The sequence below is a fragment of the Salvia splendens genome, chromosome 9 (assembly GCF_004379255.2).
Source record: "Salvia splendens isolate huo1 chromosome 9, SspV2, whole genome shotgun sequence".
NCBI lineage: Eukaryota > Viridiplantae > Streptophyta > Magnoliopsida > Lamiales > Lamiaceae > Salvia > Salvia splendens.
Window position 1 is genome coordinate 26,919,556 of NC_056040.1, and position 15,339 is coordinate 26,934,894.

Here is a 15,339-nt window from a genome sequence, read left to right on the forward strand (position 1 = left end):
ACTATTATCTCTCTTCTTTTCTTCTAATCTCCTACTCATTTATTCTTCCAATTTTTCCATTCTGCTGCATTTCGCAGTAAGTTTTTTGAATGACTTTGAAATTTAGCATTCACAATAAAGCTGAGTTTCAATAGCTAACAAAGAACATAACAATCTAAATTTTTTGAATGACTTTGAAATTTACACTCTCACCGGAAACCACTTCCATCTTGAATCCTGACATTGGTCATCCACAGGAAGGGGTTTTGCCAGAAATAATTCATGTAACATAATAACGGCTTTAAGGACGACATTAACATAGTGTGATATAGTTTGCCCGGATCTCCAGAAATGAAATCCCACCCTTCGATTTTTATCATGATGAGCGAGCACACCTAAGAACATTGCAATTTGTTCTTCAACATATACATACTTCCCATCGACTAAGCCAGCTTGTTCACGCAGCAATAAACATAATCTCCCGAAGTAATTACGATCCATTCGAAGATTATCAATGCACTCCTTGTCGTTCAAACCGACCAGTCGTGTGAGGTGATGAACTTGGGCAGGGATTCTCTCTAAACGAGAAAATTTACGCCTAACCCTCCTCCCGTCCTCACCTTGCTCAACATCTGCTAGCATTCCATTGGCTTGAAGACAACATATAATCCGTAGTTGATGCACGCGAATAATGTCAAAGATCATCAACGCTAGCTTCGTTTGACAACCCACCATTATCCATGGTAACACGACCCCTACTGGTGCAACTTGTCTGTCCAAATTGAACAACACATGTTAGAGGATTATACTACATAAATAAATGATGCATTCAAATATTAGATGACTTTGTTTAAGTATATGTTCTATTTTAACTGTTTTTGAAAGATAATCCAATAGAGAAGTTGCTCTTCCTATCACATTTGTAGGAGACATTCATCAGCTCACTAATTTATATAAACGTAGTATAAATCAATCTCTGATTTTTTTAGCTATAAAAATGTTTAATTATTTGCAGCGAAATTGCATACAAGACGTGCCTCAGACAAATGAGGTATCACCACAAAGTGAGGCAGTTCAACAAGAAGTTGTGAGAAAAAGGTTATAAACGAAGAAGTCTAATTTTGTGTGAATTTCAAGTATTAGCAGAGACCATCAAAGCAGCTTGGGAATGGGCTTATAAAGTAGTTCAACTTGAATCAGTACTTAGGGCATGAGAAGAAAATACATCAAAGGAATTGTAGATGATTATGACCAGAAACAAAAAAAAATTAACAAAAATAACCCTCATGGAGAATAGCCCTATCAATTCAACATAAAAGGTCATCCAGCCAAGGAAGACTGAATTTTGCCAAAAAACACACAAGTTAGCACAGAATTTGAAGAACTACGCTATTATCTCTTCTTTTTTTCTAATCTCAGTCACCTACTCATTTATTCTTCCAATTTTATGCATGAAGCAGTAAATTTTTACTTCTTTCCTTCTTTGTTTTTTTCAAGTTCAAATTAACCAACCTGGAAAATGATTATGGATCTGCAATTGGATGGGGATGGGTAATTTTTGGTTCCCACACACGGCGCCGGAAAATCCTCGCCAGCTTCTATGGTTTTTCCGCCGATTACCCGCCGTCCTCGATGGAGTTTGAGTGGCTTATGTTGTGGAAGAAGGATTGAAATGAGAGGAAGGTAGCATTGGAAATGACAATCTTTTTCTTGACACAGGATAGAATATAATCGGCCCCTTTACCTCTGAAAAGTTATCTGCCATATTTTAGTATAGATTCATGGGCTTGACCGGGCCTTACTTATTTACATGGGCCGCCAGAAAAATTTTCATTTGGTATCAAACACCATATTTTGACCAAAACATTGCCTTTTCTAGAGTATTGGGGCCTATCAAACACACCCCTAATGAAGTTGCGATTAGACGTCTCCAAACCGAACCGGCCCGGATGAACCGGCCCGGAACCGTCGCCGGCGGTTCCGAACCGGAACCGGAACCGTCACCTGCGGTTCGAACCGGCACCGGAACCGCCGGAACCGCCGGGCCGGTTCCGGTTCCACATTTTATGCAAACCGTAACCGGCGGGTCGGAACCGCCGGTTCCGGCGAAACCGGCGGTTCCGAACCGGCGGTTCGGCGGTTTCCGACACAATTTCAGGCCTACTCCCTAGCCTTTTCACAATTTCAGGGTTAAACCGGCGGTTCCGGGCCTAAACCGGCGGTTTCCCACCGCAATTTTCAAATTTTGAAAATTCAAACGGTCCGTAAACCGCCGGTTCCACCGAAAACCGGCGGTTTCGGCGGCGAACCGGCGGTTTCGGCGTTATTTTTCAAAATTTGATTTTTTTTTAAAATTTTTAATCACAATTTTCCCCTATAAATACCCCCCTCCTCTTCCATTTCTACTCACCCCATTCTTGTGTTAATAAGAATTTCTCTCTCAATCTCAATTTCTCTATTCTCCATCCTCATTCTCTCAAGTTGTGTACGTTGTTTGCGCTCATAATTTACTCACGTTGTTCTTGTTCACGTTATCATATAGTCATATTCACATAAACACTACTATCTATTCTCTACTTCCAATTTCCATAATATCATGTCTTCATCTCGTCGTGGTGGTGATCGGGGCAAGGGCATTGCTCAAGATCAAAGTGACTCTCGACGTCGTCGTGCCCCTTCTAGAGCACAAGTTGCGGAGGAGGTGGGAAGGCGAGCCGCTCTTCGATTACAAGCCTCCAAAGAAATTTTGAGTTCGACTTGCGGGCTCTCTTTCACGATTACGAAGTCAAGTACAACACTACCCACCAAGTTCGACCTAGACCCCCCCGTCAAACACAGAACTTTGGCTTCTTCCAAGTTGATGACCCCGACACCCAATCCCAATTGGCGGACCTATACGCCTTCAGCAGCGGAGGAAGGACGGCACATTCGGTAAGTGAGTTAGATTTATATTTAGACTCACACTTTTCATTCAATGAGGAAGAAGGAGGTCCCGTTCCCCAACAAATCGACGTCCTAGATTGGTGGTCTTCACACGAGAAAGATTTTCCCATCCTTGCATCAATGGCCAAGGAGATCTTTTCGGTTCCGGCTTCCACTGTCGCCGTCGAGTCCGCCTTTAGTGTTGGAGGCAACGTCTTGGACGACCGAAGAAGTAGGCTCACCGGACAAAACATGGAAGCCACCATGTTACTTGATGATTGGTGCTCCGCCGAAATTAGAGACCAAGAACCGGATTGGGACAAACTAGTAGTACAACCCGACCAAGACTACTTCCCCGACGAAGAAGAGTAGGCGCCAATACTTCCGATCAAGCCAAATAGGTAAGCAAGGTAAGAGAACTACGTGGACTTTGATTCCAAAATGCAATTGAGCATTGAGGATACGTAGGCATCTCAACTTATATTTCAACTTAAATTTTAAATTTAAGTTTAAATTTAAGTTGAGCTCAAGTCCTTTTCCTTTATTTCTTTTTTCTCCCCTTTATTTCGAATATGTAATTTTGTAAATTGTAATGAAGACTTTAAGTCTTTTGTAATTTATAATTTTGAAGTTGTAATTTCTAATTTTTATGTTGTAATTTGTAAATTTTAACTTGTAATTTGTAATTTTAAAGTTGTAATTTGTAATTTTGAAGTTGTAATTTGTATCAATAAAATTACATTTGTACATCGCTTCATTCTAATGTTATTTACGCAAGTTTTTTTACATTTTAAACTTGAATTACAATTTACAAAATGCAAAAAAAAAAAAAAAAAAAAATTCGGATAAACCGCCGAACCGGCCCGGAACCGGGTAACAACCGACGGTTAGGCCGGTTCAAGTGAACCGGCGGTTCACGGTTCATAAACCGGAACCGTGCGGTCTTCGACGGGCCGGTTCCGGTTCCAACAAATCTTGAACCGGAACCGCCGGTTCCGAACCGTAAACCGGCGGTTCACGAACCGTGGTGACGTCTAGTTGCGATAGAGTTATCTTGCTTCGATAAAAATGTGTCCGATAACGCATTTTCTTCCTAATTGTCCTTCCATCATTCTTTTATTTTCAAATCGTCAACATCATTTACTCCTTTTTTACCAACCTCAATACCCAAAACTGGAACCCTACAAACCAGGCGATTTGTGAGGTGCACGAAGAAATCGAAGAGGAAGAAGGAGCAATAGCAGTGATGGAGTACGTACTAAACAAGCCAGCACAAAGCCCCAGAAAGAGTATCAGTTCGGCATGACCAAAGAGTTCGGCCTCAGCCTACAGCTCAGTAAAAACCAACCAATCAAGCTCTGCCCTCAGGTCGGCATCAAGCTCTACTCTCAGATCGGCAAAAGCTGCTCGGCAATAGTTCAGCAGTTCGGTCTCAGCATCGGCAAAAGCTGCTCGGCAATACCGGACTGGGAGACACGATCTATCTAGTGGTGGACCCATGCAGGCTCTCATGACCTCCACGACATCCACGACATAATTACTGATGATGTAAGCCACCGCCTAATTAGTGGCCATGCAGGATCTCATGACCTCCGTGACCTCCACGACTTAGGGTGGTGATGCAAGCCACGATCTCAGTTCTATATATAAACGGAACTTAGATCCGATAGAGGAGACACCAACTCTAAGAGAGAGAATATCATATAGCAAGCTTGTATTTGTAAGCTGTAGAAAACAGATCAAGCAATACAACTCTGCCCTCTTTTCTTCCCGTGGACGTAGATTTACCTCAGTAAATCGAACCACGTAAATCTCTGTGTCGTAATTTATTTTTACGAGCATTTATCATCATCAAAAATTCGCGGATTCATCACTGGCGCCGTCTGTGGGAAACAGAGAACCAAATCTGTGATAAAGCGAATTTTTGACCCTTTTTCCACTACAAAAACAAAAAAAAAAAATGCATGCCAGACCGCACAACTCCCGTGCCTCCATCCGTAATGACCATGAGGAAACTAACCCAGCAGCCCATAGGCCTGGAAAGCAGCCTCGTGAGAAGTCTGTATCCAGTTCTCACGGTGAAGGAACAAGCCGCTCAAAAGGTCCACACACCGAGTCTTCCCAGCAGCCTGATTTGAATGAGGCTGTCAAGCTGTTCTTGGCTGAGAAGCAGGAGGAGTTCTTAACCTTCCTGCAGAAGAGCCAACAGCCGGAGAAGACAACGACGGATTCTCCCTCCTCGTCTAAGCATGAAAGTCACTACCGCAGTAGTGACGTGTCTTCCAGGAGAGAGAATCCTCAACCCCGACATGTTCCTATTTCTCCTCGGCACCGGAATCACAGGAGAACTCCTTCTCCTCCGTACCGAAGAGATGTCGGGTTCGCCATGTACGGAGCGTTAAAGACTCCGTTCTCGGACGATATCATCCGAACTCCTTTGCCGCGGAACTACCGAACTCCGTCGATAACCTATGACGGACTCGTGGATCCTCATGACTTCTTGGGACGCTATCAGTATAATATGGCGAACCAGGGTCTCAATGAGGTCCACATGTGCAAGCTGTTCCCCGAGCTGCTCATCGGGAACGCCAGAAGGTGGTTCGACAGCCTTCCTCAAGGCAGCATTAGATCCTACCGAGATCTAATGGATGCTTTCCACAGGAGGTTCTTTCAGAAAGCGGAAGCCCGAATTACTTCGGCTCAGCTGCTTTCTATACGTCAAGGTCGCGACGAAAAGATCAGCGACTTCCTGACGAGATTCCACAAGGAATGCCTACAAGTAAATGATCTTAACGATCTACTTGTCATTTCGGCATTCCAAAATGGAATCCTGCCCGGAGCTCTCTACAGAAAGCTCGTGGAGTGCGGCCCGCAAACAGCTCAAGAAATGTGGGACATTGCGGACCAGTTTTCCCGTGCGGATGAGGCAGACCGTCGAAAACGGTCTTTAGACAGCTCATCCCAAGAAGAGAAAAAGAAGCCCGATCAAAGCGGCCAGGTGCTTCCTCGCCGAACTCCTTTTGAAAGAATTCAAAGGGCACCGGTACAAGGCAGATTGGGGCCACGGCTCAATCCTGGGAAGCCGCCCGCTCAGTTCGTACCATTAAACAAGTCAAGAACGGAAATTTTCGAACTACATTCCGATATGTTCGAAAAACCAAAGCGGATGACGAAATCAGCCGCGCGGCGACCTCAGGATCAATATTGCTCCTTCCATCAAGCCCACGGTCATGATACCGAGGAGTGCCGAAATTTGGCTGCAGGTATTGATGTTCTTGTGAAAACAGGAACGTTAAAAAAATACCAAAGCAAGCAGCCGAAAAAGAACAAAAAGCAGAGAGGTGCGAACTGTAATCCTCAGGATCCGAAAAGGCATGAAGATCCCGAAGACGACGACGAGCCGCAATATGATGGAGTAATCCAGACTATTGATGCTCTCCCTGCCGGGAAAACTAAGTCGTCCCTAAAAGCAGAACGCAGAGGTTCCAATCAAGAGGAGCCGACACATAAAAGGCTGAAGAAAGACGAAGTGATTACATTTTCAGATGCCGATCCCGTCCCAGCCATCTCTCCTCACCAAGACGCTATTGTCATTCAAGCCGGAGTGGCAAACAAACTGATCCACAGAGTATTTGTGGATACAGGAGCGTCAGTCAGCGTTCTTTTTAAAGAATGTTTTGATAAAATGGAAGTGGATCCAGCTCGGCTCAGTCCGGCTCCACTTCCTCTGAAAAGTTTCGCCCAGGAAGACACCCGCCCTGAAGGTATTATCAGCCTTCCGATCACGGTGGGAAAAGCGCCTACAAGCTCCAATACGATGATCGAGTTCTTTGTGGTAAAAGCTCGGTCCCCGTACAACATCATCCTGGGGAGAGACTGGCTCAACACAGTTCGGGCCGTTTGCTCTACTTATCACCTCACCATCAAGATCCCCACTAAAGGTGGGATAGCGGTCATCCGAGGTGATCAAAAGAGAGCAAAAGAATGTCTGCAGATTGCGCTTAAAAGTGCCGAGCAACCAGTTCGGCACCATCAAGCATAGCAATCACAGCAACCGGAGTCAGAGGCAAGCGAGATGACCGAAGTCACTTCAGAGCCGAACTCAATGACCGTTCAGTTATACGAAGATGATCCATCCAGAGTGGTCAAGATCGGCTTCGCAGGAACGCCTCTACTCCGGGAAAAAACCATCCAGCTCCTCAAGGAGTATAAAGACGTCTTTGCATGGTCTCCGTTGGACATGACCGGAGTGCCCCCCGAGGTAATCACTCATCGGTTAAATATTGATCCTTCGGTCCGGCCGATAAAACAGAAGCAAAGACTCTTTGCGGCAGAAAGAAGCCAAGTCATCCATGACGAAGTCCGCCAATTACTAAAAGCGGATGTACTATTCGAGGTAAAATATCCTTCCTGGGTGGCCAATCCTGTAATGATCAAGAAAAAAGGAGGAGGATGGCGGATGTGCATAGATTTTACCGATCTAAACAAGCACTGTCCTAAAGATTGCTATCCCCTTCCGAATATAGATAAAAAAGTAGAAGCTTTGATCGGCTTCGAAATTTTCTGTTTTCTTGATTTATACAAAGGATATCACCAAGTGTTGATGGATGAGAGTGACGCTCCGAAAACAGCTTTCATTACCGATGTCGGCATTTTCGCTTATAAAAAGATGCCATTCGGTTTAAAGAATGCCGGAGCCACTTATCAAAGGATGGTAGACAAGCTTTTTCGGCACCTAATCGGAAAGCAGGTTGAAGTGTATGTCGACGACATAGTTGTCAAAAGCAAAAGCACTTCGGAGTACGAAGACAACCTCAAGTCCACTCTCAACGTGCTCAAGAAAGCCAACCTCAAACTTAATCCCCAAAAGTGTACCTTTTTGGTAGATTCGGGAAAGTTTCTGGGTTGTTGGGTTTCAAAGGACGGACTCAAGGCAAACCCCTCCAAAGTTCAAGTCGTTCAGAACATGACAATGCCGAAGTCCATACATGACGTGCAAAGGCTAACTGGATGTCTAGCCGCACTGAATCGATTCCTTTCCCAAGCAGCCGAAAAGCAACTGCCGTTCTTCAAGGTGTTGAAAAAGGCACCAAAGTTCGAGTGGGGAGCCGAGCAGAAAAAGGCCTTTGACGAGCTCAAAAGTTATCTAGCCGAGCTTCCTATTCTCTCTGCTCCAACCGGAGCCGAAGTAATATTCTTATACTTAGCGGCATCAGATCAAACCATCAGTGCGGTGCTTGTACGAGAAGAAGGCCTAAAGCAGTTTCCCATCTACTTTACAAGCCGAGCATTAAGAGGTCCAGAAACAAGGTATCAACCTCTGGAAAAAATTGCTCTGGCATTAGTAAATGCAGCAAGGAGACTGCGGCCATATTTCTATGCTCACAAGGTATGCGTCTTAACCGATCTGCCTCTTCGGCAAGTTTTGACCAAGCCAGAAGCATCAGGCAGAATCGCCAAATGGGCCATAGAGCTGGGAGAACACTCAATCGAGTACCTACCTCGGAAAGCCATCAAGGGACAAGCCTTGGCAGATTTTCTTACAGAGGCCAAGTTCGATCAAGCAATCCCTGTCATTGCCGAACAGAAAAAGTCTGCCAATGCCGAACTAGCACAGCCCTTGGAATCCGAAGTAGAGCCGCCGGACTGCTGGAGCGGATTCGTAGATGGAGCTTCAAACAAGATGGGAAGTGGAGCTGGTATTTTACTTGTCGCTCCCGACGGACACGAGGTAACCTACTCACTTCGTTTCCTATTCCCCACTACTAATAATGAAGCCGAGTACGAAGCCCTTCTTGCCGGACTCCAGTTAGCGCAAAGTCTGCTCGCCAAATCTCTCAAAGTCCATTGTGATTCACAAGTCATAGTAAATCACATGTTGGGTACAAGTGAAGCTCGTGACGAGAGAATGAAGAAGTATTTGGACAAAGCGCAAAGCATCAGCCGAAGTTTCTCCTATTTTCGGATAATCCGCGTTCCTAGAGCGGAAAATAGCCGAGCAGATACCTTAAGCAAGTTGGCCTCAGATTCGAGCTCAAAGGCGGAAGAATTAATGCATCGAAGCATTGATGAAGCCGAGGTACATTCGGTATCCAGCTCGCCGAACTGGATGACGCCGATCTTGCAGTATCTGGATCAAGGACAATTGCCCGAGGATAGGAGAGAAGCTCGGAAGATCACGTGCCGAGCACTTCGGTACGAACTTCATGAAGGAGTCCTCTTTAGAAAGTCTTACCTCCAGCCATTATTGCGGTGCGTAGGACCAGGAGAGACGGACTACATCCTCAGAGAAGTTCATGAAGGATCGTGCGGTAGCCACATCGGAGCCAGAGCTTTAGCTAAAAAAGTTCTGAGATGGGGATATTATTGGCCAACCTTGGTACAAGAAGCAGTGCAGCTCGTCAAGACCTGCCCGAAGTGCCAAATCCATGCAAATATCCCAAAGATGCCGCAGACCGATCTATCCACTATGCAGAGCCCTTGGCCTTTCATGCAATGGGGCATAGACATAGTGGGACCACTTCCTCAAGCTCCTCGGCAAATGAAATTCCTAATCGTTGCCGTGGACTACTTTACGAAGTGGGTGGAAGCTGAACCATTAGCTACGATAACGAGCTCGAAGGCATTGGATTTCGTCTGGAAGAACATAGTGTGCCGATTTGGCATATCCCACATCCTCATCTCGGATAACGGGACTCAGTTCACCGACAAGACGTTCAAGAATTGGTGCCAAGAGCTGAATATTCAACAGCGGTTCACTTCGGTCTCTCATCCACAAGCAAACGGACAAACGGAGGTAACAAATCGTATCCTGGTGAAAGGGTTAAAAGCTCGGTTAGAACAAGCCAAAGGACAATGGGTAGAAAATCTCCCTCAAGTCCTATGGTCCTACCGAACTACTCCCACAACCTCCAGCGGTGAAACTCCGTACAGTCTGGTGTACGGCACTGAAGCCGTGATTCCGGTTGAGATCGGCGTACCCAGTCCACGAACTCTACATTTCTCCTCAGAAATGAATGATGACGGACTGCGAGCCGAGTTAGATCTGGCCGAAGAAAGAAGAGAATTGGCGTGCATAAAAGCAGCCAAGTACAAGGAGCAAGTAGCCCGGTATTACAACCAACGGGTGAAGAAGCTGCAATTTCAAGTGGGAGATCTCGTCTTGAGAAACAACGAAGTAAGCCGAGCAGAAAAGCTGGGCAAGCTCGAACCCACATGGGAAGGTCCGTATCGGGTGTCAGAAGTCCTCGGCAAAGGGTCTTACAGATTGGCTCACATGTCAGGAGAACAGGTACCCCGAACATGGCACATTTCCAACCTCAAGAAGTTCCATTTGTAAGAGACAGTCCGGTCGGTCAGTCAGTCTTATGTGCTTTCCTTGTTTTTTATTTTGCTCTCTTTGCCTATGTGCGTTTTTGTTTGTCTTACGTGCGTTGTGTCTGTCTATGTGAGTGTCGTCTCTTACAAATGTAACTGAGGTATCTTGTTCTTCGAAGGCTGATCCCCTTCTTAGAACGTGTACAAGCCAACGATTGTGAGTCAAAGCTTCTAAAGAGGATACAAGACCACAATTCAGCTTAAACAAGCAGTTCGTCTGAAACGAGCTGCAATAAGCCAACGATTGTGAAGTCAAAGCTTCTAAAGAGGATACAAGACCACAATTCAGCTTAAACAAGCAGTTCGTCTGAAACGAGCTGCAATAAGCCAACGATTGTGAAGTCCAAGCTTCTAAAGAGGATACAAGACCACAATTCGGCTTAAAAATCAAGCACTTCGTCTGAAACGAACTGCAACGAAAGTCCGATTCTCGCGATAAAACTTGCCTGAATTAGGACAAGGGAAAGTCCGATCCACGCGATAAAACTCGCCGAATTAGGACAAGGGAAAGTCCGATCCCCAAATTAGGACAACGGAAAGTCCGATCCGAGCGATAAAACTCGCCAAATTAGGACACAAGCTTAGTCCGGTCAAAGATGTTTATTTCATCAGACCAAAGACGAGTCCGGTCAAAGATGTTTATTTCATCAGGCCAAAGACGAGTCCGGTCAAAGATGTTTATTTCATCAAGACCAAGGACCAAGTCTGGTCAAAGAAGAGTTCACTTCATAAGACCGAGGACAAACATCAACTTACCCCGTACCATTATCCAGGATGCCGAAGTGATTCACTTCGCTTTTCGGGGGGGGGGTAGTGATGGAGTACGTACTAAACAAGCCAGCACAAAGCCCCAGAAAGAGTATCAGTTCGGCATGACCAAAGAGTTCGGCCTCAGCCTACAGCTCAGTAAAAACCAACCAATCAAGCTCTGCCCTCAGGTCGGCATCAAGCTCTACTCTCAGATCGGCAAAAGCTGCTCGGCAATAGTTCAGCAGTTCGGTCTCAGCATCGGCAAAAGCTGCTCGGCAATACCGGACTGGGAGACACGATCTATCTAGTGGTGGACCCATGCAGGCTCTCATGACCTCCACGACATCCACGACATAATTACTGATGATGTAAGCCACCGCCTAATTAGTGGCCATGCAGGATCTCATGACCTCCGTGACCTCCACGACTTAGGGTGGTGATGCAAGCCACGATCTCAGTTCTATATATAAACGGAACTTAGATCCGATAGAGGAGACACCAACTCTAAGAGAGAGAATATCATATAGCAAGCTTGTATTTGTAAGCTGTAGAAAACAGATCAAGCAATACAACTCTGCCCTCTTTTCTTCCCGTGGACGTAGATTTACCTCAGTAAATCGAACCACGTAAATCTCTGTGTCGTAATTTATTTTTACGAGCATTTATCATCATCAAAAATTCGCGGATTCATCAAGCAGAAAACGATAAGATTATGTTTTGTATTTTCTTGGTAGATTTGTTCAATTGATGTTCTGATTTCGTAGCTGGCTCAACACCGTTGGTGGAGTTTACATCGCTCGATGTCAGATGTCCAATGATTCAATTACTCCCTATTTTCCCCCTCTCACATCTTCCATTTTTTTAAAATGTGAAGCAGATTCAAGTCGGCTGCCTTGAAGAGATCTGTAGTGCACCGCCTTTCCACAATCTAAATTATCGGAGTGCAAGGAATAACCCATAGCCTCGGCAAGAACAACAACCCAGTAAGTTCGGAAAATTGGACGGTAATCTTTCATTTGTTTAAGGTTGATTTTTTATACTTTTCATTTGCCGCCGATTGAGTGATGTGCCGCTCTAATGTGCTCCGACAGTTAAAATTGGATTGGTACACGTACCAGTCCCTTATAGTTTACTCATCTCCAACCTGTTGATTGATTGTTAAATGGAAAAAATGAACATATTTTGAAAGGGTATGCGCTTTCTAATGCAGGGATTCATCAATGTCCGACTTGTGGGTGTATGAACCAAATTTATTCCTTGCTATGTGATGACGTTTATTGTCAAATTATGTGGTTGTTGTTTTGGTCTGAAGCTTGAACTACTTGCTGCTGTTACACCATTTTGTCTCAGTTTCTCAAAAATTAAGTATCTTGTTTAGCTTACCATATTTTATTTACACAAGGTCATGGTAGTCTACAAACTTGCTTCTCGGTACAACATATTCTATCTCAGATTTGTTCATATGAATGAAAAGTTTATTTTTCAGTGCAAAAAATTGAACCTGTCGATTTTGTATTTTACTTCATTGATGGCACCTCCTTTGCCTATGTCTACAACCCTTTACGTTATGTTAGAAGACATAATGAATCGTTTACATTTGCAAACTACCATAATCTTGTATCTTTATTTGAGGCACTGTAGATGTTTGTGTGGACGTCGTAGGCGGCACTTGATAACACTACTCTCTAATAGGTCGGATTCCTGCTACAAGTCCATCATATGAGTCTGCTTGTCTCTGTTAGCGATACCGATTGCTTAGTCAATTTTCGTATGGACAGGAATACATTTGGGAGATTGTGTGTTCTTCTAAAGGAAGTAGGGGGTTTACATGGTAGGTATGTGTTCGTTGAGGACCAGGTTGCAATGTCATCACACAAAAAAATCAAATTATAGGTTTCAACTTCAAACGGTCAGGTGAAACTATTTCCCATTATGTGCACCGTGTTCTCTTAGCTGTTATCAAGTTGCACATAGTTTTGTTGCCTACACCAGATCCCGTCACGGAGGATAATTTGGACCCAAGGTGGAAATATTTTAAGGTATTTTGTTCACTTTAAAGTTAATTTAGGTATGACCAACTGAAACCTTGCAATGGGGTGTTGTTTACTATCGTACCATCAGCCTTTTTTATTTAAAATTATGTGTAGGGATATATTGGAACGTTAGACGTGACGTATATCAATGTCCTAGTTAGCAACACGGACAAACCATGTTATCGCAACCGACCCTCGCGGTTTGTGACTGCAAAATGAGGTTCATGTATTTTTTATCGGGCTGGGAAGGGTCAGCCGGTGATTCTCAAGTGCTCCGAGATGCCGTCAGAAGGGAAGATGGCTTAAGGTTCCTAAAGGTTGTGATGTGTAAAATTGTATGTAGAACTAGTATGTAGCTTATTGCAAATGATATTTTCTGGCTGTAATATGACTAAATTATACACGTACTTCTTCATCTAGGTAATTACTTTTTATATGATAACGGATATGCAAACGCTGAAGGATTTTTTACACCCTTCAAAGGTGTCCATTATCATTTAAAAAAATGAGGAGTAGGCAACCGAAGACCACAAAATGCCCATGAGTTGTCCAACCTACGACACAGTAAAGCACGAACATAATTGAGCGTGCTTTCGTTGTGTTAAAGATGCGATGGGGTGTTCTCCGGAGTGTCAGCTTCTATCCCATAAAAACTCAAATTAGGTTGATCATAACATGCATTTTGCTGCACAATTTTATCCGGGGTGAAATAACAAACAATCCAGTTGAGGAAGCAATTGATATTGGACATAAGATGTTGTGAACACGATGACTATACTGACATGGAATACATTGTCCAAGTTGAAGCTACAACTGATTGGACTCTAATGCGGGAAGACTTGGAAAATTCCATGTGGTTAAATGTGTTGTCTTAGTAATAAGGACAAATAAGTGTTGCTATATTGAATTGACAATGTGGTTCCTGTTTTCAGTTGGTATTGAAGTTATTTTGGTTTATTATTCGATGTATGTATTATGAACTTCCTTTGCTTGTTGTTGCAGCGTGGGAATGTCGACATCAGCGTGGGAAAGTTAAAAGAAATTTAAAAAAAATATTTTTTCATTTGTACAAAAACGAAAATAAATAAAAAAATTCAAAACATAGAACAATTATGAATGAAAATTACTACTAGCTTCAGCTCTACGGAGAGAAACTTCAGCTCTACGGATGAGAAAATTAAACATGAAAATTAATAAAAACAATAAAGCAATCAAATATTTTATAATATGGAAATTTAGAGACAATAAGGGATTTAGTAACATCAACAAAATAGACTCACATAATTTTGAAAACAAATCAAAGTAGATATACATACATACACTTTGACGTATCTAGTCGTGTGCGTAAAGTATGGCTTAATATTTTATTTTCTTTTTGGCCCTCTTATTTCCACATACTGATATGAGGGTCGAGCGTGAGAAAACCATGATCGTCATCTCAAACTAGCCGGAGTCATGCAATAATGACTTTCTTTTCCAAAAGGAGAACTGGAATGGACAAGGGTTCGACCATGGCGCAGCTACTGACTCCAAACCAGGTGAGGTGACCATGTTCGCCGCAAGCTTCTGTTCCAAGATGTAAACCCACCTGACATGGAATCAACTAACAACAAGGGCCATGTTTATTATGTACCGGGCAAAGATGGGAAAATATCTAAGAAAATGGACACTGAACTCAGAAAGGCCTCGGAATCTCGTCCACGCGTTCCGCCAAAGGTCCCAATGTACACATGTGACTCTTCAAGCCCCATAATGTGGTGGAGGATGCTCCGCAAGCCACTGATGTGAGATGTGTGATAGTAGGTCACCATCTAGTCACCAAGGTGTTTTGTGTGTGTCGTATAACCTATTATATGCATAGTTATCATTTTGCTACTTGAATATATTCAAGTATGTATTATATGTTGTAGCCTACTGATCCATAGTTGGGACTATGTCAAACTAATTTGTATGTTGTTATTAACTACTAAGCATATGAATGACTAGTAGAATGTGTGTTTATCAATTATTTATAGAGCCATAATATATTACACCAAAAATACATACACCTACAAACTTATCATTCCAAACATATGGATGCACAACAATACATACTCACGGTGAAGTAGAATTTAGCTTTAAAAAACATACCAAAAGCTGAATCGTCGAACCAACAAGCACAAATAAAACAAGGAATTTAAGTTTTTATAATATAGGCACAATACACAAAAAGATATTAACAAAAATGGGCTTCACGTCTGTCGAATAGAAGCCATAGCGATTTCTTTATAACACCAAA

The 15,339-nt window shown here is 43.5% G+C and overlaps 1 long non-coding RNA gene across 5 annotated transcripts; it reads left to right on the plus strand.

Annotated features, from left to right (window-relative positions):
• The first annotated feature begins 11,750 nt into the window (after positions 1-11,750).
• Positions 11,751-14,030, plus strand: LOC121746690. 5 transcript variants are annotated; one of them, XR_006039063.1, is made up of 3 exons: positions 11,761-12,011; positions 12,239-13,067; positions 13,176-14,030. It is a non-coding gene; the product is annotated as an uncharacterized LOC121746690 (long non-coding RNA). The 5 variants fall into 5 exon arrangements; XR_006039061.1 differs by having other exon boundaries at positions 11,763-13,067; positions 13,176-13,378; positions 13,482-14,030; XR_006039062.1 differs by having other exon boundaries at positions 11,764-12,720; positions 12,807-13,067.
• The last annotated feature ends 1,309 nt before the right edge of the window (positions 14,031-15,339 follow it).